The sequence below is a fragment of the Lissotriton vulgaris genome, unplaced genomic scaffold (genome assembly GCF_964263255.1).
Source record: "Lissotriton vulgaris unplaced genomic scaffold, aLisVul1.2 SCAFFOLD_863, whole genome shotgun sequence".
NCBI classification, from domain to species: Eukaryota; Metazoa; Chordata; class Amphibia; order Caudata; family Salamandridae; genus Lissotriton; species Lissotriton vulgaris.
In genome coordinates this window covers 539,736-566,144 of record NW_028253842.1, presented here as the reverse complement: position 1 = coordinate 566,144, position 26,409 = coordinate 539,736, and the positions used below count along the sequence as shown (strand labels likewise).

The 26,409-nt window shown below is 50.4% G+C and overlaps 1 protein-coding gene and 1 pseudogene across 1 annotated transcript in view; one reads left to right on the top strand and one right to left on the bottom strand.

Annotated features, from left to right (window-relative positions):
• The window catches only part of GOSR1 (golgi SNAP receptor complex member 1), a 591,443-nt gene that overhangs the window by 87,133 nt on the left and 477,901 nt on the right, over window positions 1–26,409 (bottom strand). The window lies entirely within an intron of this gene.
• LOC147660728 (cyclin-dependent kinase 2-associated protein 2 pseudogene) lies at window positions 16,564–17,325 on the top strand (annotated as a pseudogene).

The window sequence follows — 26,409 nt, the reverse complement described above, 5'->3', positions numbered from 1 at the left end:
GAGCCTCAGATATTCTCACTGAGATGCACGACTGAGGCTAAAACATTGGAATCATAGCCAGAACGTCGTGGATCAACAGAGAAGATCCAAAAATGCACAGCATCCAAATTGGCTCAGATGAAGGGGAGCCTCTATGAAGGAGTCAGATGTGACCTTGGCACACTGATAGCGAACGCCAATGACGTAAGAAGGTTTGAGACCTTCCTTCCTGGTCAGCGTCACTGCACTACTCCTGTGCAGCCCCACCATTAAGGTTCTGCCGTTAAGCCCGAGCTGCTCACATGTAGCAGTTCGAGACCCTCTTCTACCGGCAGGCTCCTGCCTACACCTCAGCCCTGGTGGTCTAGTGGAAGAGCACCCTGCTCTTCTGCTATTCAGCTCTGTGTCCTCTGTTCTCTCTCGCCTCTTTCCTTTGCCTCTTTTCTCTCTCTCTTGCCTCTTTTCACCATTACTTTGCCAATTTTTTCTTTTCTTTGCCTTTTTTTCTCTTTGGCCATTTCTCTCTTTTGCCTCTTTTCTCAATCTTTCTCTTTTCCATCTGCTCGCCCCCTATTCCCGTGCTGACTGCCGCTGCTGACCCCACAACCCCAACCATGTTGCTTCTGCCTCCCAGCGGATCGCCCTCCCCGAACCCTACTCAATGGCAGCCGCTGGCGCACAAAAGGCTAGCACGTCTGCATTCGTCCGCGACCCAATGGCAACCAGCGCCAGGGACCATGGTCCCCTGACCACCCGCCGTTACGACCCCAGCACCCTCCACACTCTCAATCCCAGACGCAGCAACAACTGCCAGCACTCTATTCCGGGCAACACCCATGGCCCGTTCTCCTGCCGTCACTGCCGCAAAATCTTTATCCACCTCAGTAGCCCAGCAGCATCCCCCAGCCCACCAGTTGCCAGTGTACACAAGCCACTAAACTGCTTCCTCGTCAACATACACTCCCTGCACAGACATGTGACATCTCTCTCTCCCAAGACCTCTGCAACAGACTCCGCTCCTTCTTTCACCTCAAGATCAAGAAACTTTATGACAATTTTGACGACCAAGACCTCTGCACCGCCTCCACCCCCACTGACGCCAAACAACAGACCCTTCTTACTTGGCCCCACTCAAGACAGAAGGCACCCTAAAGAGCATGAAGATTATCTACTCTGGAGCATCTTCTGACCCTTGCCCGCCACACATCTTCCACACAACTGCTACAGTCATCGCTCCCAAGCTATGGTGAGCCATCAACTGCACCCATGAGACTGTCACATTCCCGACAACTGGAAGCATGCTGAAGTCAACCCCCTCCAAAGAAGCCCTCCACAGACTCGACGCACCTCAAGAACTTCAGGCCCTTCTCACTGCTTCCTTTCACAGCCAAGGTCATCGAAAAGGACATCAACACCCAGCTAGCACACTTCATTGAAGCCAACAACACCCTATACACCTCTCAATCCGGATTCCACCGAAACCGTCCTCCTCGCCGCCACAGAAATCATCTCCACCCTACTCAACCAATGCCAAATGGCAGCCCTCATCCTCCTGGAACTATCAGCAGCCTTTGACACCGGCTCCCACCGCACACTAGCCGCCAGATTCTGTGACGCCGGCATCCAAGAAAGGCCCTAGTCTGGTTAAGATCATTCCTCACAGGCAGAACACAGAATTAGACTCCCGCCCTTCCTCTCAGAACCAACAGAGATTAGATGCAGAGTACCCCAAGGATCCTCCCTCAGCCCCACCCTCTTCAATATCTACATGGCCGCTCTTGCAACTATAGGCTCAACGAATTCTCCTACGCCTTTGACACCCAGCTCATCCTTTCCCTCACTAAGGAACGCGATATCACCAGGCAAAACATCCAAGAAGGGATAAAAGCTGTCACAACCTGGATGAGGAACAGCTGCCTGAAAATCAACTTAGAAAACAGAAGACCTCGGCTCCACCCCCTCCTTATGCGACGACACCTGGTGGCCCCCCCACCCCCGGAAACCCACCGAACCAGACATACCATGCACAGAACCTCAGCATCATACTGGACTCATCACTCACCATGAATCGCCAGAATAACACAGTCTCCTCCGCAGGCTTCAACAGCCTCTGCACACTAGTCAAGACATTCAAGTAGACCCCCCCCCGTCCCCCGACTACTCCAGGAAAATGATCACAAACGCACTTGTTACCAGCAGACTGGACTTCGGCAACGCCCTCTATGCCGGAATCAACAAAACGCTCCTAGGCAAACTTCAGAACGCAGCAGCCAGACTAAACCTCGATATCCCACAGCACAACCACATCACCCAACACCTCGCGACCTCCACTGGCTCTCTGTCAAAAGAAGAATAACTGGAGGAGGAGCTTAGCGCGCATCCAAGATGGTCGCGTGAGCACAGGGCTCCCCGGACCCTCGCCACTCTTCGCAATTGATCCTGATGATATCCTGAATTCTTGGACGGATTCTCGAATATGAACCTCGACTGAGTCCAATACTCTTTTCAGAATTTAAATCTGACTTGGGCAACCGAAACTACAGCGCTTTGAACTTTTGGGGCCCGCCTGGAGGCAAGCCGGGGACTTGGCGACTTGTGGATCCGGGACGAAGTTGAACAACAACGGCAGTTGGGTCTCCTCGGCAGCCCGACCTCTACTTTCGGTTTCGTTTCTGGATCCTGGCATGGTCTGATTGAGAGACCGTTTCGCTCGGTGGGGGACCAATCCAGCCTCCATTTAGTGTATGCACTGCTTCCTCATCACAGCCTTTTGGGTCAAGTCGTGACTTTGTCTTGGCCGTACAAGCCAGCTTTTGTGGTTTGTTGGTGCCCGGCCTGCCGGCGGCCATTTTCACCAGGTCTCGCGGGCCCCTCCGGGGCGCATCTTCCAACATGGCGGGCAGGGGTGAAGCCGAGAAGCGGAAGACCAAGACGCCTCTTCGTGGGGGAAGGTCCAGACAAATGTTATGGACCGGTACACTCGAGCCAAAGGATCCCCCTGACTCTCCAGCCGTACCCTGGAGGACGCCAGAGAGGACCCGTCCGCTCCTGTCGATTTGTCCCTGCAGGACATTATGGGCGCCATCACCAACATGAAGGAGACCATCGGCCAGCAATATGAGGCTCTGGCTCGTAAAATTGACACGGTCGCCATTGTTGTCACTCTGATCAGGGCCGACCTGTCCAAGACCAATGAGAAAGTGAAGTAATTGGATCTGAAGACTTCCAGCCTCACGGCCGATGTGTCGGAACTCCAAACCGAACTTGGCAATTTGAAATCGGCCAATGACCTGATTCGCGTCATAGGTGTTCCAGAAAATCCCGAGACCCACTCGGTTGACCTCCTGGTTGAAGATCTAGTCCTGAACCATCTAGCCCCTTCTGGACTGAGGAAGTTTTTCGTAGTGGAGCGTGCACATCGTGTCCCGGGTGGTAAGCCCAAGCCGGGCGCTCCTCCGAGGCCTATCATCGCAAAACTTTTTCACTTTAGAGACCGTGATGCGATCTTGCAGGCATCGAGAGTGCACGGACCGGTAAAATTTGAAAACTCCTCTGTCAATTTTTTCCCGGACTTCACTCAACTTGTCCAGAGACAAAGGATGGGCTTTCAGGGGGTTAAACAACGTCTTCGGGACCTAGGATTAAAGTACGCAATGCTTTTCCCTACTAGGCTTCGAGTGGAATATGAGGAACGGACCTTCTTTTTCGATCGACCGGACAATGTGAGTGACTGATTGGATTCCCTGCCGGGCCGAGGCGATCGGACGGAACACCCTGGCGGTGCCGAGGGTGGTGAGCCTACGCAGACTTTTCGGTCCCTGACCTCCGAACATTGGACATTACTCACCTGGGTGCGATTTCTTTTGTATATTAGGTCTTATTGTTGTCCACGTCCGGGTGGCGGGTGGTGACGGGCCTCTTTCCTCCTCCGGGGTCTTTTTGTAGAATGGGACTGTGAGGGCGACAGGCACACTGCATGTTGGGGTGGCTTCTTGGTCTACTGCAGGGGTGCAGGGAAGGGGGAGTTGTAACGGGTTTCGGTTGGGGGGTGGAATGGGGTGTTTGTGTATTTCTTTCTCAAGGCGGTATATTGTTTTTTTCTCTGCTTCAGGTGTCCTGCTCTTTGAGGGGTGACTCATGCATCACTTGTGGGGATGGGGGGTAGTGGGTTGAGATTGATATCTTGGAACGTCAATGGATTGGGGGATCGTATAAAACGGGGTGTTGTACTGCAATATTTGCGTCGTTTGTCTCCCGATGTGGTGCTCTTGCAGGAGACGCATTTGGTGGGAAATGTGTGTCATGCTATGAATAGGTGGGGTTATCGCTTGGTTGCACACTCCGGGTTCACCACTGGTTCCAAAGGGGTTGGTATTCTAATCCGGTCATCTCTCCCTCTAGAGATTGATAACGTAATCCTTGACGACAGAGGGCGTTACGCCGCCCTCAGTGGTAGGTGGGAGGGTAAGACTCTTTCATTAGTTACTGTATACGTTCCCCCGGGTCTCTAGACCTCTACTTTCTCGGATGTTGGCCGGTTGATGCTGGAGCTCCCTGATAGTCTTCTCCTCATGGGTGGGAATTTTAATTCTGTGCTTTCAGGCGGGTTGGATCGTCACCCCCCCCAGGGATCTTCCCACTTCCCAATTATGGCTCGGTGGGTTCTTGGACACTTTTGGTCTGGTAGACTGCTGGAGGTTAATGCATCCGACACAATGTCAATACACCTTTCACTCCGGGGCTCATGGGAGTCTCTCCAGGCTTGATTACATCCTTATGCCTGCTGTCCAGTCTTCCTACGTCAGGGAGGCCAGACACATGGCCCGGGGCATTTCAGATCACTCTCCTGTGTGGCTCAGTTTCGATACGGGGATACATGCTGCGGGGCGGATCACCCCTATCAATCCTTGGCACCTGCGCAATCCCAAGACCCGTAACAGCCTTATTAAGTCCCTGTATCACTATTTCCTGGAGAACGAGGGGTCCGTTTTGTCCTCAGTGTCCCTGTGGGAAGCCTTCAAAACTGTGAATCGTGGACAGGCCCTATCTTTAATAGCTGATACCAAGAAAGCTAGGAATAGTGAGGTCGTGAGTCTGGAGACGGAAATACTGGAGTTGGAGGCTGACCTAGACTTAGGCGTCACCCAGGATAGACTCCACGCCCTTAGTTTGAAGCAGTTTGACTATAAATCCCTTGTTACAGATGCTGCCAAGACAATGTACAGGGAACTGCAAGGTAGACTGTATGATGTTGGGGATAAGGCGGGTAAATTGATCACCTGGCTTGATAAGAAGGAAAGAGCGAATTGTGTGGTCCCTGTGATTCAGACTTCTGATGGTGTGAATGTGACTGACCCTGGCGAGATTGTTGAGTGTTTTGCGGACTATTTTCGTGTGGTCTACTCCCCGGTGTCCGAAAGAGATGAGGATGACTCTCGTTTATTGCTGAGGGACATCGCGCTGCCCTGCCTGTCTGAGGAGGATCGAGAGTGCATGGAGGCCTCGTTGTCGGTCGACGAGATTGCGACCGCAATCCGTTCCCTCCGTTCGGGCAAGGCCATGGGCCCAAATGGCTTGCCTATTGAACTGTACAAACTGCGCCCAGACAAAGTCGCACCATATCTTCGCGATATGTTTATGGAGTCACGTGATCTTGGCTCCCTCCCTTGTGACCAGTGTCTGGCAACTATAGTGGTCATTCCCAAGGAGGGCAAGCCTCGTGATCGTTGTACGTCATACAGACCTAAACTCCCTATTGAATGCTGAGCCGAAGATTCTCGCCAAGATCCTTGCTAATCGTCTACTCACTGTAATTTGCGACCTGATCCATCTGGATCAATCCGGTTTTATTCCGCACCGTAACACTGCTCTCAATTTGCGGCGCTTACATGGCGTTCTCGCTAGGGCGGAGTCTCTTTCGGAGCTGGCCATCTTGGCTTCCTTGGACGCGACGATGGCCTTTGATACGATAGAATGGCCATATCTTTGGGCCACTCTGGCGAAGTTCGGTTTCGGTGCGGAATTTATCAGTTGGGTGAGACTTTTATATGCGGATCCGCTGGCTCAGGTTGTCGTCAATGGTAGAGTGTCCCAGTCCTTTGCTCTCGGGAGGTGTACTAGGCAAGGGTGCCCGTTGTCCCCCCTGCTCTTTGCTCTTGCTCTAGAACCACTTGCAGCCTGGCTCCGATGGGAGCCGTCGATAAAGGGCATTCAGGGGGCCCCCGATTTTGAAGATCGAGTTTTGTTGTACACCGACGATATCCTTTTGTACCTCACCTCCCCTCGTAAATCCCTTAACGTCCTATTCGACGTTCTCACTTCTTTCGGCAAGAACTCCGGTTTGATCATTAATTGGTCCAAACCGTGTGTGTATGTCATCTCCGGCGGCCTTCCCCCCCTTACCGAGTAGGTTTCCCATTCAAATTTCACAATCCGGTTTCAAATATTTGGGGGTCTATGTATCGTTCGACCCGGCTGCCCGCTACCAGCATAATCTACTTCCCCCTCTCCGACGATTGAAGTTGGATGTGGCTCGGTGGCGTAGATTGCCGTTGCCGCCACTTGGTCGAGCGGCACTCTTTAAAATGATGTCTCTGCCCCCATTTCTCTACGCACTTCAGAACTCTTTCGACATTATTCCGGCAGCCTATGTTCGGGAAGTGGAAGACAGAGGAGGCTTGTATGGGACGGTCGCGCACGCATCGCTCTTGCAAAACTAACTCTCCCCTGGTATGACGGGGGCATTGCGATCCCAGACATCAGGAGGTATTATTGGGCCTCCCAGTTGTCCGCCATCAACCATGCTACGTATGCACCCGGTCTGAATCCGGCTTTCGAGATACTGGGATATGATTAGTATTAGTAGAGTGGGTGATCTCTGGGTGAAGGGCGCGGTGAAGACCTTTGCGGTGCTTCAAAGGGAGTACGAGTTGAGTGATAGGGAGTTCTTCAGGTATGCACAGGTTTGCCACTCTTTGCTGTCTGTATTCACAGCCGGTGTCACTGTTCCTGAATCTTCCCCACTTGACGACGGTATACTTGACGGTCATCTGCCCGATAGTACGATCTCCTTGATTTATAAGAAATTAATTAACAATCGGGCAGATCTCCTTGTGCGTCTCAGGGAGGCTTGGACTGGAGACGGGTTGGAGTTGGATGATGAGGACTGGCAGTCCGCACTGTCCTCCCCGAAAGAGATCGCCATTCCCGCCCGTCTCCGTCTCGTCAAGCTCAAAATTCTTCATCGTGTGTATGTTACGGGTCCTCGTTTGGTTGCTATGGGTTTTTCCTCGGATGGGTTGTGTAAGCGCGGATGTGGAATGAGTGCCACCTTTCTTCATATCCTTTGGGAGTGTCGTGAGGTGGCGGTGTATTGGCAGAGTGTGTCACCGGGGTCGCTCTGCTGCCTGAGGCTCGTAGATGTCTGTTGAATGTGTGGGAGCCGAATGATTACACCGTTGCCCAAACCCGGTGGGCGGCACTTGGGAACATGATCGCAAAGAGATATTGCGCAGCGGTGGGGTTCCCAACGGCCTCCCACCGTGTCAGTATGGAAGGAGAATATGGACTGGTGCATGTTTAGAGAGAAGACGGTATATTTGGCTAGGGGCAAGCCTAGGGCGTGGAGTAAAATTTGGGGTCAATGGAACGCCTACCGAGGGAACATCTGTACGCCCCCTTTCGAAGACACTCCGGACATTCACTGTCTCCCTGATCCTGAGGTTCCTGAAATAATTCACTCTTTCTTCCTGATTGTCTGACTTCCCCACTGCCTCCCCCCCGTGGTCATCTCTATTGCTCTCCTGATTCTCTATCCGGTACTACAGGCCCCCCCATCGGAGCCCGACATTGTCTAGACCGCTTTTCGCCTTGAGTTCTGTTTTTCTGTTTTCACTTTGTTTAAAAATGTTTAAATATCTATATCCTGACTACATCCTGTGTTGCTGAGAAATGTATCCTGTAACTCTGCTGGACCTCTACGGGATCAGTCGCTGCTTTGTGAAGTCATATAATTGCTTTACATGTATTAGCGGCCGGCGCCTGTGGTTGTAGGCCCATACTTGTAATGATATTGTTTTGCACAATAAAGTTTAAAAAAAAAACTAAAAAAAAAAACTTTCAGGCTTCTCACGCAAGATTCCAAGGCCCTCCCCAACACCAGACCTCAATACCTCAACGGAAGCATCTCCTTCCATGCCCCAAGCGAAACCTCATCTCAGTCAACCTCTCCCTATCCACCGTCCCACGCTTCTAAAGGACCAGAGCTGGTGGAAGGCCCATCTCCTACCTCACAGCCCGACACTGCACCAATTCAGGAAAGACCTTAAGACTCAGCTTTTCAAATGACTCCAACGGAGCTGTGCACATGCACCCCTCATCGCTTTGAGATCCTAACGGGTGAGTAGTGCGCTTTAGAAAACACTGCTTGATTGATTGATGTCACCTGGAGGTGGACTGTGGCAAGCCCGTCTTCAATAGTTAGTCGTAGAGGTAGGGGAAGACTAGTATGCCCGACTTCAGAAGATGAAATGAAATGAAAAGAGCATTTGTAGAGCGCGGTAGCTACCCTCAGGTGTCCTAGCGCTGCAGACATCGTGCCGAGTACACTAACGTTCAGGCTATTCTGGTTTGTTGAAAAGCAGGGTTTTTAAGAGTTTGCAGATGATGGTTAGTTTGGCCTCAGATCTGAGTTGGATAGGAAGGGAGTCCCAGAGTCTGACCGAGTTGAGGGAGAACGAACGGCCTCCACATCTTGCTCTTGAGCCTCGGTGTTACGGCCAGAAAAGATCCGGATCTGAGCTGTTTGGGTGATAGGCTGTTATCAGAGCTTGGTTAATGGTGGCGCCTCTCTTCCAGAAAGCTCGGTGGGCAATGCACATTGCTTTAAATTCGACCCTTTTCCTCACTAGAAGCCAGTGGAGGTCCTTTAGTCTGGATTTGACCGGGACTCGGCAGGGGATCTGGAGAAGGTTCTGGCTGCGCAATTTTGAATGATCTGTAACTCGTTACAAGTTGTCTGGGGTGTGTCTAGATAAAGGGCGTTCCCGAAGTCCAGACGAGATAGGATCAAGCCCTGGACCATTATCTGTCTGGCATGGGAAGTCAGCAGAGGAAGGATTTTTCGCAGAAGCCTATGCAGCCCAACACAGGTGGCTGAGAGTTTGGCTGCTTGGTAGTTGAAATGAAGGGATTTGGCGAACCAAATGCCCAGGCTTTTGATTGTGTCTTTGTGCACAGGGGCTGGTCCGAGGCAGAATGGATCGATGGTGCTATAGTTGGGACTCCCAAGGAGAATGAGCTCCTTTTTGTTCCCATTCATTTTGAGGCAGGAAGATGTCATCTATTCAGTAACTGCTTTTAGGCAGTTTTTCAGGCAGCTAGGTGTGGCTTGTGGGGGGTTGAAAGCCACCACTAGCTGAGTATTGTCCGCGTAAGTGACAATTTTCACTCCAAAAGGGTGGACGATCTCGGCTAGGGGGCTCATATAAAGATTGAATAATGTAGGGCTCAGGGAGGAGCCCTGCGGCACCCCGCAGTCGAGGGGCTTGCTAGGGGAAACAAAGTCACGCTCAAAAGCCTGGAAGAAGCGATTGGAGAAGAAGGACCTAAGCCAGATGATTGCCGTCCCTGATATTCCCTTTCTGCTAAATCGGTGTAGTAGGATGTTATGACTCACAGTGTCGAAGGCGGCACTTAGTTCGAGGAGGATGATAGCTGCGGAGCCACCCTGATCTAAAATTCTCCTGGCCTCCTCCGTCACTGCGATCAGGGCAGTTTCAGTCCCATGTAGGGGGCGGAATCCCGTCTGGGAGGAGTCTAGGAGATTGTTGGTTTCCAAGAACTCAGTTAACAAGGTGTTGGCATGCTTTTCCAGGATTTTACTAAGCCACGGCAGCAGTGAAATGGGTCGATAGTTGGTGGGGTTGTTTGGTTCCAGATTAGGTTTTTTGAGGAGAGCTTTGACCATGGCTCGTTTCCATGGAGGTGGTACGATGCCAGAGGATAAAGAGGCATTAAGTAGTTCCAGGATGGTAGGTAGAATATGGCTAGTGACTTGTAGTAAAGTGCGAGGTGGTGCTGGGTCATTGGGGGAGCCAGACTTTACCTGGTGCATAATGGATTCAAGTGTAGAAGCGTCTAGGAGGGGGAAATGGTTGAGTGTGGCTGAATGCTGGGGCCCTGGGTTGAAAGGTGTCCGGGGTGGAGTCACAGGATGAGAGAAGTAAGTGTAGATTGTTACGATTTTATGAAGAAAGAAATCTGCCAGATTGTTACAGCGGGTTTGAGCATTAGAGGGGTCTCGGGGTTTTTCTGGAAGTTGCAGGAGGGTTTTTGCTATGCGGTAAATTTCCTTGGGCTTTGAGGCTGCCTCCGTGATTTTTTCCTCAAAAAAGGACGACTGCGTGCAGTTAATTCAGTCCTTATAGGTATTAATGGCTGCTATGTATTCTGATTTCCTGAAGGGAGAGTAGTCAAGACGCCATCTCCGTTCCATCTTTTTGCAAGTACGTTTCATTCCCGTAGTTCTCTTGAGTACCAGGGGGCAGTCGCCTTGCTGCGTTTGAGGTTAGTACACCTGACAGGGAGCACAGAGTCAGTGACTCAGAGATCCATGTGTTGTAGTTCTCGTTGGCCAGAGTGGGGTCGGGGTTACTAGGTGGTTTGAGGGTTTCAAGAATTGCCACACATTTGGTTGTGGAGAGGTTTGTCCAGTTACGGTCTCTGCGCATTCCTGGGTGCTGGGGAGACAGTGACTTTTGGGTGAGCCAGGACAGAGGTATAAGGAAATGGTCCGTCCATGGAAGGGGAAGGGGGTTCCCAACTAAAAGATCTAGGCTATTACTAAGGATGGGGTCTAGGATATGACCTTTGGTATGGGTTGGTTTGTGTACTAGCTGTGTGAGCTGAAGAGCTGAAAGGCTTGAGGTTAGTTCCGAAGCGGTAAGGTCTGTGGAGTCATCGAAATTAATGTTTAGATCACCTAGAAGGGTAAAGTTGGATGGGCTAAATGCTAGGCTAGCCATGATGGGTGGGAGGGTGTTGGTAAATTGCCCTGGGTAGCCAGGTGGGCGGTATAAGAGTACTCCAGAGAAGGTGCTGGTGGGGGAGAAATCTATGGTGAAGGGGAGACTTTCACAATCTGGTATGGGGGTAGGGGTGCTACGACATCTGTAGCAGTCTTTATAGATGACTGCTAGGCCTTCCACCCTCCCGCTGTCCCGGAGTAGGATTTAATAGCCTTGGGGGAGGGCACAGACGATATCAGGCTCTGAGTGTGTGTGCATCCAGGTTTCTGTCAAAAACAGAACATCGGGGTTAAGCTCCTCTAGCAGCATGGAAATTTCCAAAGAGTGTTTAGGGAGAGACCTGCAATTTAAAAGATACATGCTGTGCTGTTCTTTTTTTGGTGGGGGGCTGAGATGGAATTGAAGCCCGCAATGTGGGCATGAGGTGAGTTGGGCCGCTGGGTCCCATGAAGAGTGACATAAGGCAGGAGTTTCCCCTCTTAGCTTGCGTCCTAAGGTGGGATGGTGAACGGACAGGGGTTGTGGCCCCCTGGCCCCAGCCAGGCGCAGACAGGCTTCCCTTCGGCTCGCCCGCAGCGCGTAGTGATGATCATCTAGTTATATGGATGTGGCCAGAGCAGTTGCGCCCTCCTCCCCTCTAACCTGATAGTGTTGTGCAATTTCGCTCCTCCGTCCACATCAATCGGGAGAATCCCGTGGTGGGCCGGGGAGGCGCGGGGAGCCGGGTGTCAGCGGGTACAGAAGTGCGGGTAAGTGGGGGATTTTCCTTTAAAAGCAAAGCAGTCTCAGGCAGCAGTGCTCGGCGATTCAATTACAATTTTTAAAAGTATCAGGAAATGCGGCGAAGCATTGTTGCTCAGCGCGTGTCAGAAGATATGCTTAGGCTGCTGCCATTACTTTTATTAATACCTGAGGCACAGTGGTGAAGCAGAAGGGAGCACAGCAAACAAAAATGCTCCTGGCCCACCTTGAACCGTGAGCCTGCAGGACGTTAACATGGAGATTGGCATTCTGAATTTCCAATGCTGCTAGATGGGTCCCATGCACCTAGGTCTTGGGCCAGAGAGAGCATCTTTAATTTGTCCTTCCACAGGAAGAAATTGAAAGCGTGAAGAGCTAAAACAGGACAAAGTCCGCTATAATTTTTTGGCCCTAGGAAGTAGTGGGAGTAACATCCAGTCCCTATTTCAAGGTCTGGTTCCTAACACCAAAAGAGCCTGTACACTTCCTGCAGCAAAACAGGCAGGTAGGTGCTCCTCAGAAAGCCGCTCTGATGTAGGCTGAAGATGTGGCAGGTCATAAAGGAATGGCAGAGTGTAGCCCCACTGAACGATCTGCAAGACCCATCCCTGTCAGAAGTTATGTTCTCCCACACCTGGAGGAAACGACTGATCCAGCCTTCCACAGAGCAGTTGTGTTCGCCACTACGGGCAAACTAAAGAAGCTTGGAGGCGGATGCCAGAAGTAAGGGGGACTGGGAGGTTCACTGATCCCAATGCAAAATGGCCAACTGGTAGGAGCTCCCAGAAAGAGCTCCTGGCGCTTGGGATCCCTTTCTGGTGTCTATCCCTCTTAGCTGCAGTAACAGCTGGGAACCACTTTCATAAGAGTAACAGGTTTTCCTTCCCTAACGATTTGAACTATCTGAATGTTCCTACCTTCACACGGACCCCGGAGCTCCCCTCGCTGCTCTTGTCGTCAGAAAGCAGCTCTTCTTCCCATCGATCTGCCGAGGAGATGGCCGACCACTCGTAGGAGACTCCCTGCTGCTCTCCAAACAGGCCTGGGCTGGGCTTGCACTAGCAGCAGTTCGCGGCGTCCCTCATACTACAAGACGAGTATCGGAGGTGCCCAAGCGACAGCAGAACGAGACCCAAGGATCCCTGCTTACGGAGCGGCCAGCCCCCATGACCCCTGCCGACTGAGGTAACAGCCTGATCGTTCGGGCGCTTGAAGCTGCAGGTTCCCGGTGCTCAACGGAGGTGCCCCCACGATCGCAGGACGAGTCCTGGGGTTTCCTCCCGCCGGAGTGGCCAGCTCTGATGACCCCTGGGAACCCGAACAGCTTGATCGTCCTGGGTGCTGCGCGGAAGCTACGGATCCCTCTTTAACCCGTTATCAAGGCAGCTTGTCTGGTGGGTGGAAGCAGCGGCGGGTGTCCCATGCTGCACCGCTGCCTGACCTCTTAGCCCCGAAGCCCACATGAAGAGGCAGCTGGGCTCTCCCCTTCCAGTGCCCCAACATCAACAACACTGCAGCTAGACGGGGAAATTCTGACTGACCTGCGGCAACCTCAGACCCGGTAGAGTGCTCTCCTTCGTGTGTGGCTGCAACGAGAGCACAACGGCAACGGCGGCAATACACATGGGACAATGCCAGTAGCTGACCCCAGGCGGACACTTCGAGAGATTACAAGTAAGCCTACCACCACATTCGGAAAACGCTCCATGTCCCCACCCCCATCATGAGCTGCTCTTTCTACCTCATAACAATGCCGTTTGAACGCTAGCTGTAGCGTTTTTGATGATAACTACGTCGTACTGAAAACTGTGCACGGTGCATCCTCTATTTCTGGGCATCACAGACCTCATGCAACACATGGGGCTCGGATAAACTCTGCAGAATACTGTGACATTGCTAAAAACGACCTCAGCTGCAACATTATTTTAAGGTAATGATACCTTTGGTGCTTTTGACTTTATTTTTTGATTAAGTTTGTCATTGGCTTTGGGTTCTTTCACTTTTAAAATGGCCGAGGCCACCAATAACAAAATCAATGGACCTCCCCCATCCAATGGTCATCCCTGAAGTCCACGTCCACAGCCCCCCCACCGCTATTGCCTCCTCCCCCATCGATCACTCACTGATCGTTTCACTCCCCTCTAACTCGCCTTTAATAAATTTCACTACCCCTACTACTCCCCCCCTGCCTTCTCCTACGCATGGCACCCTCCACCCATTTAGCTGCAATTTCACACCCTCTAATGTCACACGCTTCACCCGCTCTTGCATGTTCACCATCTACTAACCCAGAACCTACTACACTCCTAGACACACCTACCACACCTCTTCTCCCACCTGTATCCATTCCCACCCTACTCCAGCACCCTTGTCAACGAAGTGCCCAATACTCTACTCACCTCCCCCCTTCGACCCCCTTGCCTTCTACTGACCTCACACCCTACCGAGCCAAACCTCCCCATCCCATTCCCCTGTCTACTTTCACTACCGTCCCAAACAACACCTTGGACAAGATTATGTCCACCCTTTTTCAAATTAAAGATGAACTTCACACTCTCAAAGAGTTTATCTCGAAACAACCCTGGCACCCCACACCCAGATCCCTTTCACCCAACAAGCCCAGCACCCACCCGCCACTCTCATACAAGCATAACCCTCCTTACTGGACCTCCATTCCCTCCCGTAATTCTCCCACCCGTCCTCGGCGTAGCCCCAACCCACTTTCTGCGTACTACATACGCTCCCTTCTTCACTCCTATGATCTCACACTCTCGGGCCACATAGCCCCTAAACACCTTCCCATCCCTACGATCCCCCCCAACCCTCATAGGTCCTCAACACAGAATGATAGAGGCATAGTTACCAATAATCTTAAAAAAGTCACTCTCGCTCCTGACCCCTCCTCCTCCCTAATCACTCCCCGGCTTAAATGCTCACTCTTGACCTGTAGATCGGCCCCTAGACACGCATCCGATATTGCCGACCTCATGATCGCACATGACCTAGACCTGACCGTACTTACTGAAACCTAGTTAACAGAATCTTCCTCGCCACTCTTTGACATTTTAGTTCCCCCTAACTACCAAATCATCAGATTGGATAGGATTGGCAAGATTGGGGGATGGAATCGCATGTATCTACCGAAGCAACCTCTCAGTAATTAGAGCCATATCCCCTATTTTCTCCTCCTGTGAACACTTTTGCCTTGACATCAACAGCGAAGGTAATCCTGTATGCTCCCTACACATTATCTACCACCCACCAGGAGACAACCTCACCTTCTCCGAATGCCTCATGGACCTGGTCACAACAAATTTGGGATGACAACACACACAAATATTCCTTGGTGACTTCAACCTCCATTGGAATCATCACGACGACTCTGTAGTCAACAATCTCAAAAATGTCCTCAGCGCCCTTGACCTCACCCAAATTTGCAACAGCCCTACACATGACATAGGCTCTATCCTGGATCTTATCATTTCTAAAGGCAACTCCATCCAACTCAAGTCAATCCTACCCTGTGACTGGTCTGACAACCCTATTATCACGTTCTACATCAATGAAAAAGTGAAATCAAACCCGGTTCAAGGCACCAGATCTAAGGTCTGGAAGAGAGACTGGAAGAAACTCAATCCTAACTCTCTACCCTCCCCCAGCTACAATCTTCTCCTACCCCATACTGGCGCTACCGACGTACTGGTTCTCGCCGACCACTACCTCAACTCGATGTCCTCTATTATCAACGAAGTTGCCCCCCTTCAGTTAAAGAGAGTTTCCTCTAAGAATTCCAAACTATGGTACGACGGACTGCTTAATGAAGATAGACGAGCCATGAGACTGGCGGAACGCAACTGGAGATCAGTCCCCTCAGCTATGCACCTCAAAACACTAAAGAACAAGCATTTGCAATGCAATAGGTCTCGCATTAGAAAAGTTTGAGCTTTTAGTATTGTAAATGGCAATGTTTTTTTTTATGCAGTAGTTAAGTTTTGTTTGTATAAAAATGAGCACCTTGAAGGAGTGAAGGATTTCAAACTAATAATAAAAGCATATACAGACAATAAGTAACACACACAAATGGGGAACGGTGCTGTCAGGAAACTGCAGGTAATTTATATACATGCCTTGCAGGGGCACCTTCAGGATGCTTTAACTTCAGTGCTCCCAGGCCCCACGCAGCTTTAGCGTGCTCATTAGGAGGTTATGCCTATTTCTTGGTGCATTTCCACAGAGCACTTTGGTATTCCCCCGCAGCCCTACAGACCTGTATGCTGCCCCAGGTTGTCTCGTTTTAATTGTCTCACCTTGGCTGCCCCTCCCTTTGACCCAACCTCAGTAGGGGAGCCCCCCACTTTACGAAACCTCCAGCTTCACATTGGTCACTTACTTCTGGCTCTCTCAGCCCTCATACCGGTCCCTCTCTCATCAAAACAGCCTTTCACGTGAGGATCAGAGCCGCTTGGTAGATTATGGCGGTGCTCCAAGCGCAAAGTGTATGATGTACCTCAGCCAGCTGGGCACTCAGCTGCTCCTCCCGCTGCGCAGTATTTCAACTCCTAAGAAGGCTTCAACTATAGGCGACTCGAGATGACTACTGCAGACGACCGAGTGCACGGGCGGTCCGTGTCTGTAATGGACGGGTGGTCACCGTAGAAGAAGGGGCAGAGGGACTCAAGTCAGCCTGCAACCAGAAACTCCGGTTTTATATCACTTCAACAAAGAATTCGTTCGTTCTTCTGCTAATCCTCCAATCATAAAGCTCAACCCTGACACCCGTTAGAAGGAAGCAATTCAAAATACCGACTGAGCACAACAGAAGAATAAATCAGTTTTTAACGTAATTCAGAATTGGCTCTCCTTTGGGGGGCATATTTATTTAATAGGACAGTCTATCACAGAAGCCAGGCTTGCGCTGGCGGCGACCTTCACCGGAGGGGGCGACTTGCCCACCACGTTAATTGGGACTCTGGGGATGTCCTACAAGCCCATCGCCCCAGCAACGACCACAGCCAGCAGCACGACAGCCACGACGGGGAGCAGCAACAACTCTGGTCCTGGAACGCCTGTCCCACAAGTTTCCAGTGTGAGTGTGCCTTCACCGTCTGGGTCACTAGGTGGAACCTCTGCTCCCTTTCGACCACACTTCAATGACTTCGGACCACCATCCATGGGGTACATGCAGGTGATCAAGCCACCTGGGTCTCAGGCCTCCCAGAGCACATACTCTGACCTGCTGTCTGTGATAGAGGAGAGGGGCAAAGAAATCAGGCCAACATACGCTGGCAGCAAGAGTGCCATGGAGAGGCTAAAGCGAGGCATCATCCACGGCCGGGCGCTGGTACGCGAATGTCTGGCTGAGACAGAGCGCAATGCCCGCACGTAATATCCTCCATTTTGGATGTACTTTTTGGGATTCCCAGATGAATTTTCCCACAATCGGACACCCTGGAATTGGCAGCTTCTTTGTTTTACTTACAGAGCCTTCGCCAGAAACCCTTCTTTAGCCCTTACCTTCCCAATTGGAATTTTATTGTGACAAACCTGTTCTCCTCCACCCAATCTTGTATAACAGTTCACCCAGACCCTGAATCCATCAGCCCTGTACTGCAGACGACGCGGTGGAACTTCAGGGCTTAAGGGCTGCTTGGCGGGGCCGTCCAGTAGCTGCCTGCACCCCAGCGCAATGATTAATTGAGTGCAGAGGTGGAAGGCAGGCAGCTCAGCTGACAGCACAGGGGCCGTGGCAAGCTGCAGCAGAAGCGAGACCTATAGGCTATGCCAATGCTTGTTGTGATTAGGACTTATTTTTTGTCATCAGACATTAAGTGTGAGCAAGAGAGGGAAAAACAAAAAATGAAAAGGAGAAAGAGAAAGACAGAAATAAACAGCACACAGGGAATGCAGGAACCTGCACCACTGAGATAAAGAGGCAGGAAGTGTCTGATTCTAAAAGGAACAACCATGAGATTGATTCAAGACTAGGCAGCCTTGGTATTCGGTGCGCCGGTGTTTAAAAACACTGGCCACTTGTTTCTCAGCAGCGCTTTGGGGACTGACACTCATTCTGCTACAAATTAAGCACTGCTCCGGAGGACGTCGTCACGTCACGTCCTGCATCCAGAAAGTGCAGGTGGGAGTTTTTAAATATTGTGAGGACTCCCTCTGCTGCTGACTGGCCCATCTGCTGAGTTTTACTCACTTGTTCGTGGTGACCGGGGGGATTCATGGCGCTGCTCGGCCCCGCAGCACGCTGCTGTTTGCACCACTCACTCAGACTGATCTGCCCTGCTCTCAGGTTAAAAGTTTGAATTCCTGCGTTGCGGCGTGTCAGAGGTCACTGTCAGGAATAAAGATAGGCTGACCAGCAGGCGAAACACGGACCAAAACACCAGGGCATTTTGAAGCGCTGGGAGGACGTGAACAAGCTATCCATCCTCATTTATAAAGTACATTGGTTCCTCTCTTCATGACCGCATATTGGTTCTAAGCACAGAAAATCACAAGCACATGAATGAACTTTGTTTTAGAAAAAGCACACACACTGTTAACTTCCCAGAGCTTCATTTGCTTGTTCTAAATCACCAACCCGTTTCTGTTTTGATTACGAACTGCCCGCAATGTTGCTGATTTGACAGCCGAAAACAATGGTCACTTATTTACACAGGTCAGTGCCCTGCCCAGCCGGGCCGCCCGCGATGTGAGCTCAGGAGCTACATGGTCACGCCGCCCGCCTGCAGTTCGGGCCGGCCAACATGATGCAGTTAAACACAGTGAGAGGTTGAGGGCTGGTCGTCACCAGTGCAGAGTCAAGCTGCCTTTGCATGGGAAGAGAAGAGTGCCAAGACGAACTGTGAACACTGTTAGTGAACTCACAGGACCTAGTTTTGTTTTTCACTGCGTGGTGGGTACTGGGTGGGTAGAGGTCTGTGCAACTCGTTAAAAACAGCAGGCGGCTGCACACCACACCCTGGGGGCAGTGTGCATCTATTGATTTAATCACACTGCTTAACAAGCCCTGCCGGAAAAGCCTGCAGCGACCACAGTGGCAGGAGTTGGAAGAAATGCTTTCTTTCAGCAGATGTTTTGTGTAACCGGGTGTCGGCTTTGAGAGTGTAAGGTAAACTTTCCTGGGTTGTAAGTATCTGCGCGCAAAGAAAGAGCCGCTAAAATACTGACTACCGACATATTTATTTCTAATGTGTAGACAGTGAGCTTTCTTATGTGCTGCGCTACTGGCTCAACAGAAGGAGCAGCTTATATTAGCTTTTGTGTCTGGTGCGAAAATATTTACAGATTTTTCAGACACGCTTGCGACTTCATAATTTTGAGTTTAAAGTTGAAACTGAAACACGGAACATCGCCGCCGGCCTGCGTCCAGGAAGTCAGGCTGGCCGGGCGGGACAACCGGAAACAGGAAGTAGGAGGGCGGGAGCCTACCCCGCCTCCCACGGAAGAGCCGCGGCTGTTTGGAGTACCGGAGCAGGCAGGAGCCTACCCTGCGCCCCGGTGCCGAAGGAGGGAGGAAGAGTCCCGCTGCCGGGCCCTGCAGCTGCCGATGAGGAGAGCCGCCGCACCAAGGAAGCCGGTGAGTGGGGCTTCGCCTTGTTGCTGAGCTGCGAGGGCGGGGGGCTGTGTATGTGTGTGAGCGTGCGTGTGTGTATGTGTCTTGGAGTCTGTGTGTATGCGCGCGTGTGTGTGACTGTGGGAGGGGGGGGAAGAGGGTGTGTGTGTAGGTGCGAGGGGGGGGTGTGCCTGTGTATGCGTGTGGCTGTGTATGCATGTGGCTGTGCGCATGCGTGAATGTGGGTGCGCGTGCACGCAGCTAAATCCAGCCGGAGAGAAGCGCGTGGCACTTTCTTGTCCTCATTCCCCCGAGTCAGCTAGCTATAGTTCCCCACCTGGACCGCATCCTTCGGATGCGTATTCCAGGCTCGACCTAAAAAAAGTAACCATACTTTAGAAAAATCAAACGTTCGAAAGCATCCTTCTTCAGCCACCAACTTGACCAGGCAAGAAACCGACCTAAGAAGTTGTTCGAGTTAATCAAAACTCAATCCAGGGATGGACCTCAAAGACCACAAAACACCTCTAGTACACCACCGTCCTGTGAATAATTCTCTTATTTCTTTAATCTAAAGACAGACACGATCAGGGAAGATCTCCTCTCTGATCTAAGACTTTATTCTAACCCCCACAGCAAAACACCCCTTGTTCTAAAAAAACAATGCATTGTGGGCATCCTTCGAAACTTACTCGGAAGACTATCGGCAAGATTCTTAGTACACTGAAGCCCTCCAATCACCTGACTGATCCTCTAGCCGCTAACGCTGTACATGACTTTATTCCATTGCTTCTCCCGCTTTGGACCAAAATCATTAACAGCTCTCTGCAACAAGGTCTCCCTCAAAGTAGGACAAGTTTCAACCATTTTAAAGAAACCTCCAGCGGACCCCACCAAGTTTATTAACTATCGTCCTATCACCAATATCCCTACTTTGGCCAAACTCTTAGAAAAATGTGTACATCTCCAACGGACAAAACACATCAAGCACTTCCAACTCCTCAACTCACACCAATCAGGCTTCCGAGCAGGCCACAGCACGGAATCAGCTATGACACACATAATTGATGATGCACTTCAAATTCTTGATCGGAATGGCACCTGCCTCCTCATCCTTCTTGACCTTTCATCAGCCTTTGATACGGTCAAACACGAGAACTTACTCGATTTACTGAATCTCAGAATGGGTATATCAGAGACAGTACTCAAATGGTTCACATCCTTTCTACATAACCGGACTCAGAAATTCAAGATTAACAATACTATGTCTACTCCAGTTCTTGCAACACTGGGTGTCCCACAAGTATCCTCCCTATCCCCTACCTTGTTCAATCTAGTCATGGAACCACTCACCACACTGCTTCAAGCATCTAATGTACAATTTCGCATGTACGCAGACGATACCCAGCTCTACCTTAAAATACACACCCTTGAAGACATCAAACTTTTCAACACAACGCTTAAGAACACACAAACTTGGCTAGCAGAGAATCATCTCAAACTTAACGCCCTAAAAACAGAATTCCGCCTAATAGCTCCTCCCTCCAAAGTCCCCATCACTCGGTCCTGTCTTAACCATCTCACTGCACTTAACGTTCAACCTACTATCGTGGATTCAGCAAAATCTTTAGGCATAAGCCTCGACTGCAATCTCAATATGCATCACCATATCAGCAATGCTACAAATGGGAAAGCTAAAACCTTTCCTCCTGCAAATGACTGCAAATGACTTCAGAACTGCAGTCCAAGCCCTAGTAATCCCTCGAGTGGACAATGGAAGCGCTGCCCTGTGTGGACTCCCCTGATCGAGTACCGCACCATTAAAAGCCTCTATTAATGCTGCAGCCAGACTTATCACGGCCTCAAAAAAACAGTCTCACATCTCTCCCGACTTTTAAAAAAAAAATTATTTTTATTTCTGCATGTTTCAGTAGCAATTACATTTTAAATCTTTTCATCTGCCATACATCGTATGCCGTATGTCTATTCAATCACAAATTATACATAGCCTTGCAGTTTTTCTTATTTTCCTATTTCCCTTTGTTATATCCAAACCCCCCACCCGCAACTTCCCTGGCACTTTGAAAATCCTGTTCGCATTTGCACTGCACCATGTTTGCATGGGTTATAAGTGTATTTCCTGGCTCTGTCACTCCCTTTCCCTTGTCAGTTATCTCTGCGTCAGCACTTTGTGCACCTGTTTATGGGTTCCCAGGTGTTGCTGGGGGGGGGGGGGGGTCAACGTGGAAGGGGGGTGGGGTTACCTCTAGGTCCTCCATTGGTGCCTCAGATCCCCAGCTCCAACAGTACTCTATTGACTCAAATCGTTGTCAGTGTTGGCTTCAAATTCTAATAGCATTGCATTCAATTCCATAGATATAGGAGTTTTGCGGAGGCCTCGTCGCTCCTCCCTCTGCAGTTCCACGCCCTCCGCCCTCCCCCATCGCACCACCTCCCTATGCCAGGTCTCAGGGTCCGGGGGCCTTGCTGATTTCCACCGCATCGTGAGTGTTCTCTTAGCCAATAGTAGGGCCATATCGACAAATCATGTAGCAACACTTTTTTTCTTTTCGGTAGGGCCCAATCCTAATATGCCATATGCCATAGTGTTGTACGGTCTGGTGGGTGCTACCCTTGTCAATGACTCGCGCACTGTTCCCCAGTAATACCCTATTTTAGGGCAGTCCCATAACATGTGTATTAGTTCGGCGGCGTCAGCCCTGCAGCGAGGGCATGTGCCTGGTGCGTCGGGAAATATGGTGTGCAGCCGGTGTGGGGTGAGGTATGCTCTATGTACAACCATTAACTGAATGAATTTGAATTTAGGGTTCCGCGACACCTTTTTGGGGAATCTCAGAATCCTCTCCCATTCCTTGTCCCCGAGTGTCCGGCCGATATCTCTCTCCCATGGTACATGAGTAGGTTGCAGTGAGATAGCCTTCCCAGCTCTAATTCCATTTGTTATCCATTTTGTCAAGTGGCCGCCGGTCCCCATTAAGTATTGCACAGTGAATAGTGGGTTTGTGGGTGGCTCTACGCCTGTTGGTGCCCAGGTCGAGGTGATGTAATGCTTGACCCTTGCGTATAGTAAAAATAACGTCCCAGGAGTCTGATGTGTTCTGTTGAAGTCCTCATGTGACATAATAGTGCCGTCTACAAAAAGGTCTCCTATCTGCAGGACGCCTGCCTCCTGCCAGGTATTGAGTTTGCGTTTTGTCAGCGTGCCTGTTCCAAGGGGAAGCCCTAATAAGGGTATAGTGGAGGCATAGGAGGTCGTCGGCACCGTGTACTTTATCGCTTTTTTCCAGCAACTAATTGCAAGCTTGAGTAGGTGTGGCGCTGAGCCGGGGACCTTAACCTTCGGCAACAATAATTTGTGGATGACGCCACTCTCCCTATCAGTTTCAGTCATGTCCAACTCGTGTAGGTTACGACCTGCTAGCCAGTAAGCTAGCCACTGGAGTTGGCAAGCATAGCCATATGCTGTCATATCCGGGACCCCCAATACCGCCCTGGGCAGTTAACAGTTGCAGCTTGGCTAGGCTAATGCGTCGTCTACCCATTCCCCAAATTAGTTCTGTCAGAATTGTGTGTATTGTTTTGAAGGTGCTTGTTGGGACCAAAAGCGGCATGTTCGTGAAGAAGTATATTAGGCGCGGCAGCACTACCATCTTTGATATTGCCACCCTCCCGGACACAGACAATGGCAATGTATTCCAAAAATGCACTTGTGTCTTGAGGACATTAATTGCTTTCCCCAAGTTACCGTCTGACGTGTCCTGGGTATCTCTGTAAATTTTAATCCCTAGGTACTTAAAAGTCGTTGGTGCCATCTGAAACCAATATGGGGGAAATTGTAGCTGTGTGTCCCCTGCATTGTCAGCAAAACAATAGCAATACTATTTAGTGTCATTAATCGCTAGGCCCGATATTACCCGGAAGTCTTCGAATATCTCTGGTGCAGGATCTAGGCAGCCTCGCATGTCCTTAATGTATAATAATATATCATCTGTGTAGGCTGACACTACATGTGTCACTGTGTTTCTCATTATCCCTCTGTGTACTGCGAGAGTTCGGACTTTATGTAGGAGAGGTTCTAAAGCTAATATAAACAGTAGGGGCGACAGCGGGCAACCCGGACGAGTACCTTTCGCTATCCTCAGCGGCCCGGATATACATTTATTAGTGCGTATGCGGGCTGTTGGTTGTATGTATAAGAGAGTTACCCATGCTATGAATTCGGACGGAATTCCAAATTTATTGAGCGTTGCAAACATGTAATTCCACCTCAGCAAGTCAAATGCTTGCTTTAGGTCTAAAGATATACATCCCTCTGCAATGTTCTTCGCTTCCTCATGTAGCATTAGCTGACTTAGCCTCCTAAGGTTCATCGCTGTACTCAGACTGGGTACGAAGCCACATTGATCTGAGTGTATCAGCTTCGGAATGTATTGAGCCAACCGTGTCGCCAAGATCTTACTAAGGATCTTGTAGTCCGTGTTCAGAAGCGATAGTGGTCTGAAATTTGCTAAATTCAGTTGTCTCTCCCAGGTTTTAAGAGGGAAACTATCAGCGCCTGGAGGGTTGTGGGTGGGCGCACGTTTGATTTTAGGGATTCCCGATATAGTAGATCTAGTTGTGGAGCGAGCAGGTCAATATAAGACACATAGAACTCTGCTGGTAAAACGTCAGTCCTGGGGGTTTTGTTCCGTGGCAAAGCCCTAAACGCATGCCTGATTTCTGCAATCGTGATTGGACGTGCCAAATCGTGTCTCTGGTCTGTCATGAGCTGTGGAATAGGTAGGTCGATCATAAAGGACTCGTATGCCGTGTCCGATAGTGGTGGGTGTGGACCATATAGCGTTGTATAATATTCTTGGAACGTGGCGTTTATGCCGTGTTGTGTCCTAATCGGCATCCCGTATTGGTCATTCACTTCCATTATAGGGGTATACATAGATGTATTGCGTACTAAACGCGCTAGTAAAGGTCCCGACCTATCAGCTTGCGTGTGTTGTCTGCATGTATATTCCCTATAGTCAATTACCCTCAGTTCTTCAAGTAGTTCCGCATGTTGGATGTGGGCCTCCTGTAGTTGTGAGTTGGTCGTTCGTACCCGCTGCCTCACTCTCCAGCATTGCCAGTTTTCCCTCTACCTCCTTAAGTCCCTCCACCACTGAGTGTCGAATTCCCACCTTCGTACCCATTGCTAACCCTCGTATGGCCACCTTAAAGGCATCCCATTCTATTTGCATGGAGCTAGCTGTGCATGTGTTTTCATGAAAGTACTGTGTAATGGCATCTGACAGTGCGACCTGAAGGCTGTATCCTCCAGTAGTTCCGGCGTTAATCGCCATGTCGATATCAGAGTCGGAATCCTCCCCCGTTGCATTACTAGTTCTACCGGGTTGTGATCGGAGAACGTTTTCCCCATGCGAGTGGCAGATTCAATTGACCCCAGTAAAGCATTAGAGCAGAAGATGCGATCTATCCTGGTGTGGGATGGGGAATAAAAAGTATATTCTCTGTGTGTCGCATGTTTGCTTCTCCATGCATCGGTCAAGTCCCAGCTGGTCGCCCATTGTGCCAGTGCTTCGGCCTGTTTCCTACTCTCTGTTGCGAGTAGCGGGGGGTGAGACCTGTCAAGTGAGAGATCTAAGACTGCGTTATAGTCCCCTCCTATTAACCATACATACTCCGACCAGTCTGACAAAACTCTGCTGATTGTGGCGAGGAACTTCGCCTGTTCTGAGTTAGGTGCATATACACTGCCTAGCACTATAGGGGAACCATCTAGTATCCCACGTATAAACACATATCTCCCCTCCTCATCCACTCTATGCTCTATCATCTTGAAGGAGACTGAATTTTTATGCCAGACAGCTGCTCCTCGTGAAAACGGGGAATAAGTGGTAGCGAACAATTGGCCCCTCCACTTTCTATGTAACTTAGCGCCTTCTGATCCATTGAGGTGGATCTCCTGAAGGTATGCTATAGTTATTTGTCGCCTGTTTAATTGCTCTAAAATTGTGGTCACTTGTGTACGGATCCCATACCCCGCACATTCCAGGTGCATATCGTATATGTGTTAGGAGTCGCCATGCCAATGCGTGTCCGTTATCTGTGTCAAACCCAGTACAACTAGTGCGCTATTCATGCAGATGTGTGTTCCAAGTGCCTGAACATTACTAAACTCCCCAACTTTAAGGTCCCCATCCAGAAAGATTTGGAGACCGAACATCTGGACCCAACGTGGGTCACAAATAGACTTAAGCGTGCCTGCGCCCTGGGGGTGTGGTAGGCTACACGCACTCACGAGGTACCTGCTAGTGATCTCAGCATTCTACCCTGTTTTTAAAATGTACCCTGTTCCCTGCTTGTCCGCCTACGCATTCGTACATTCACACATTACCAATCGGCATCTTCAACATTAACAGTCAAAATTTGTTCGCCATTTGTGCAGTAATTTTCGGAAACAATTGCAAACTAGTGTCCGAGTCCGACATCTCCGTGCGTGTCTGAGTGGTTGTCCGTGCCCATCTTATCCCGGGCATCATGCGCTGCCAGTGCGTCCGTTGTCAGCAAAGTTGCTTCTGCAATCGATCCCGGTCTGCTCGGTGTCCACTTCCCTTTCGCGCCAGACGTCTCACCCATAATGTCCCTTGAGATCGGCTGTGGTTCTGCTTGACGAGTGGTTCCTTCCTCCATGTCGTCTGTCGTGGGTTCTTGCGTGTGGAGTGGGGTAAGCGCCACCTCCATCCATTCCAAAGCTTCCTCAGGGGTGTCGAAAAAGTAAGTTTTGTGCTCATATACGATCTTTAGGCACGCCAGAAACAGCAGCGTGTATTTCAGGTTACGGTCCCGTAGTTTACGTTTCACTCCAAGGAACGTCGATCTAGTTTTCTGGACTGCCGGGGTGAAGTCTGGGTATATAGATATCGTCTTGTTTTCATATTTCAAAGGAGAGTTCTCTCTGGCTGCCTTTAGTAACGAGTCTCTATCTTTATAGTGTAGAAGATGTGCAATCAGGGGGCGCGTTGGTGCTCCCGGTCTAGGTGGCTTTGGAGGCACCCTGTGCGCACGCTCCACACTGTATAG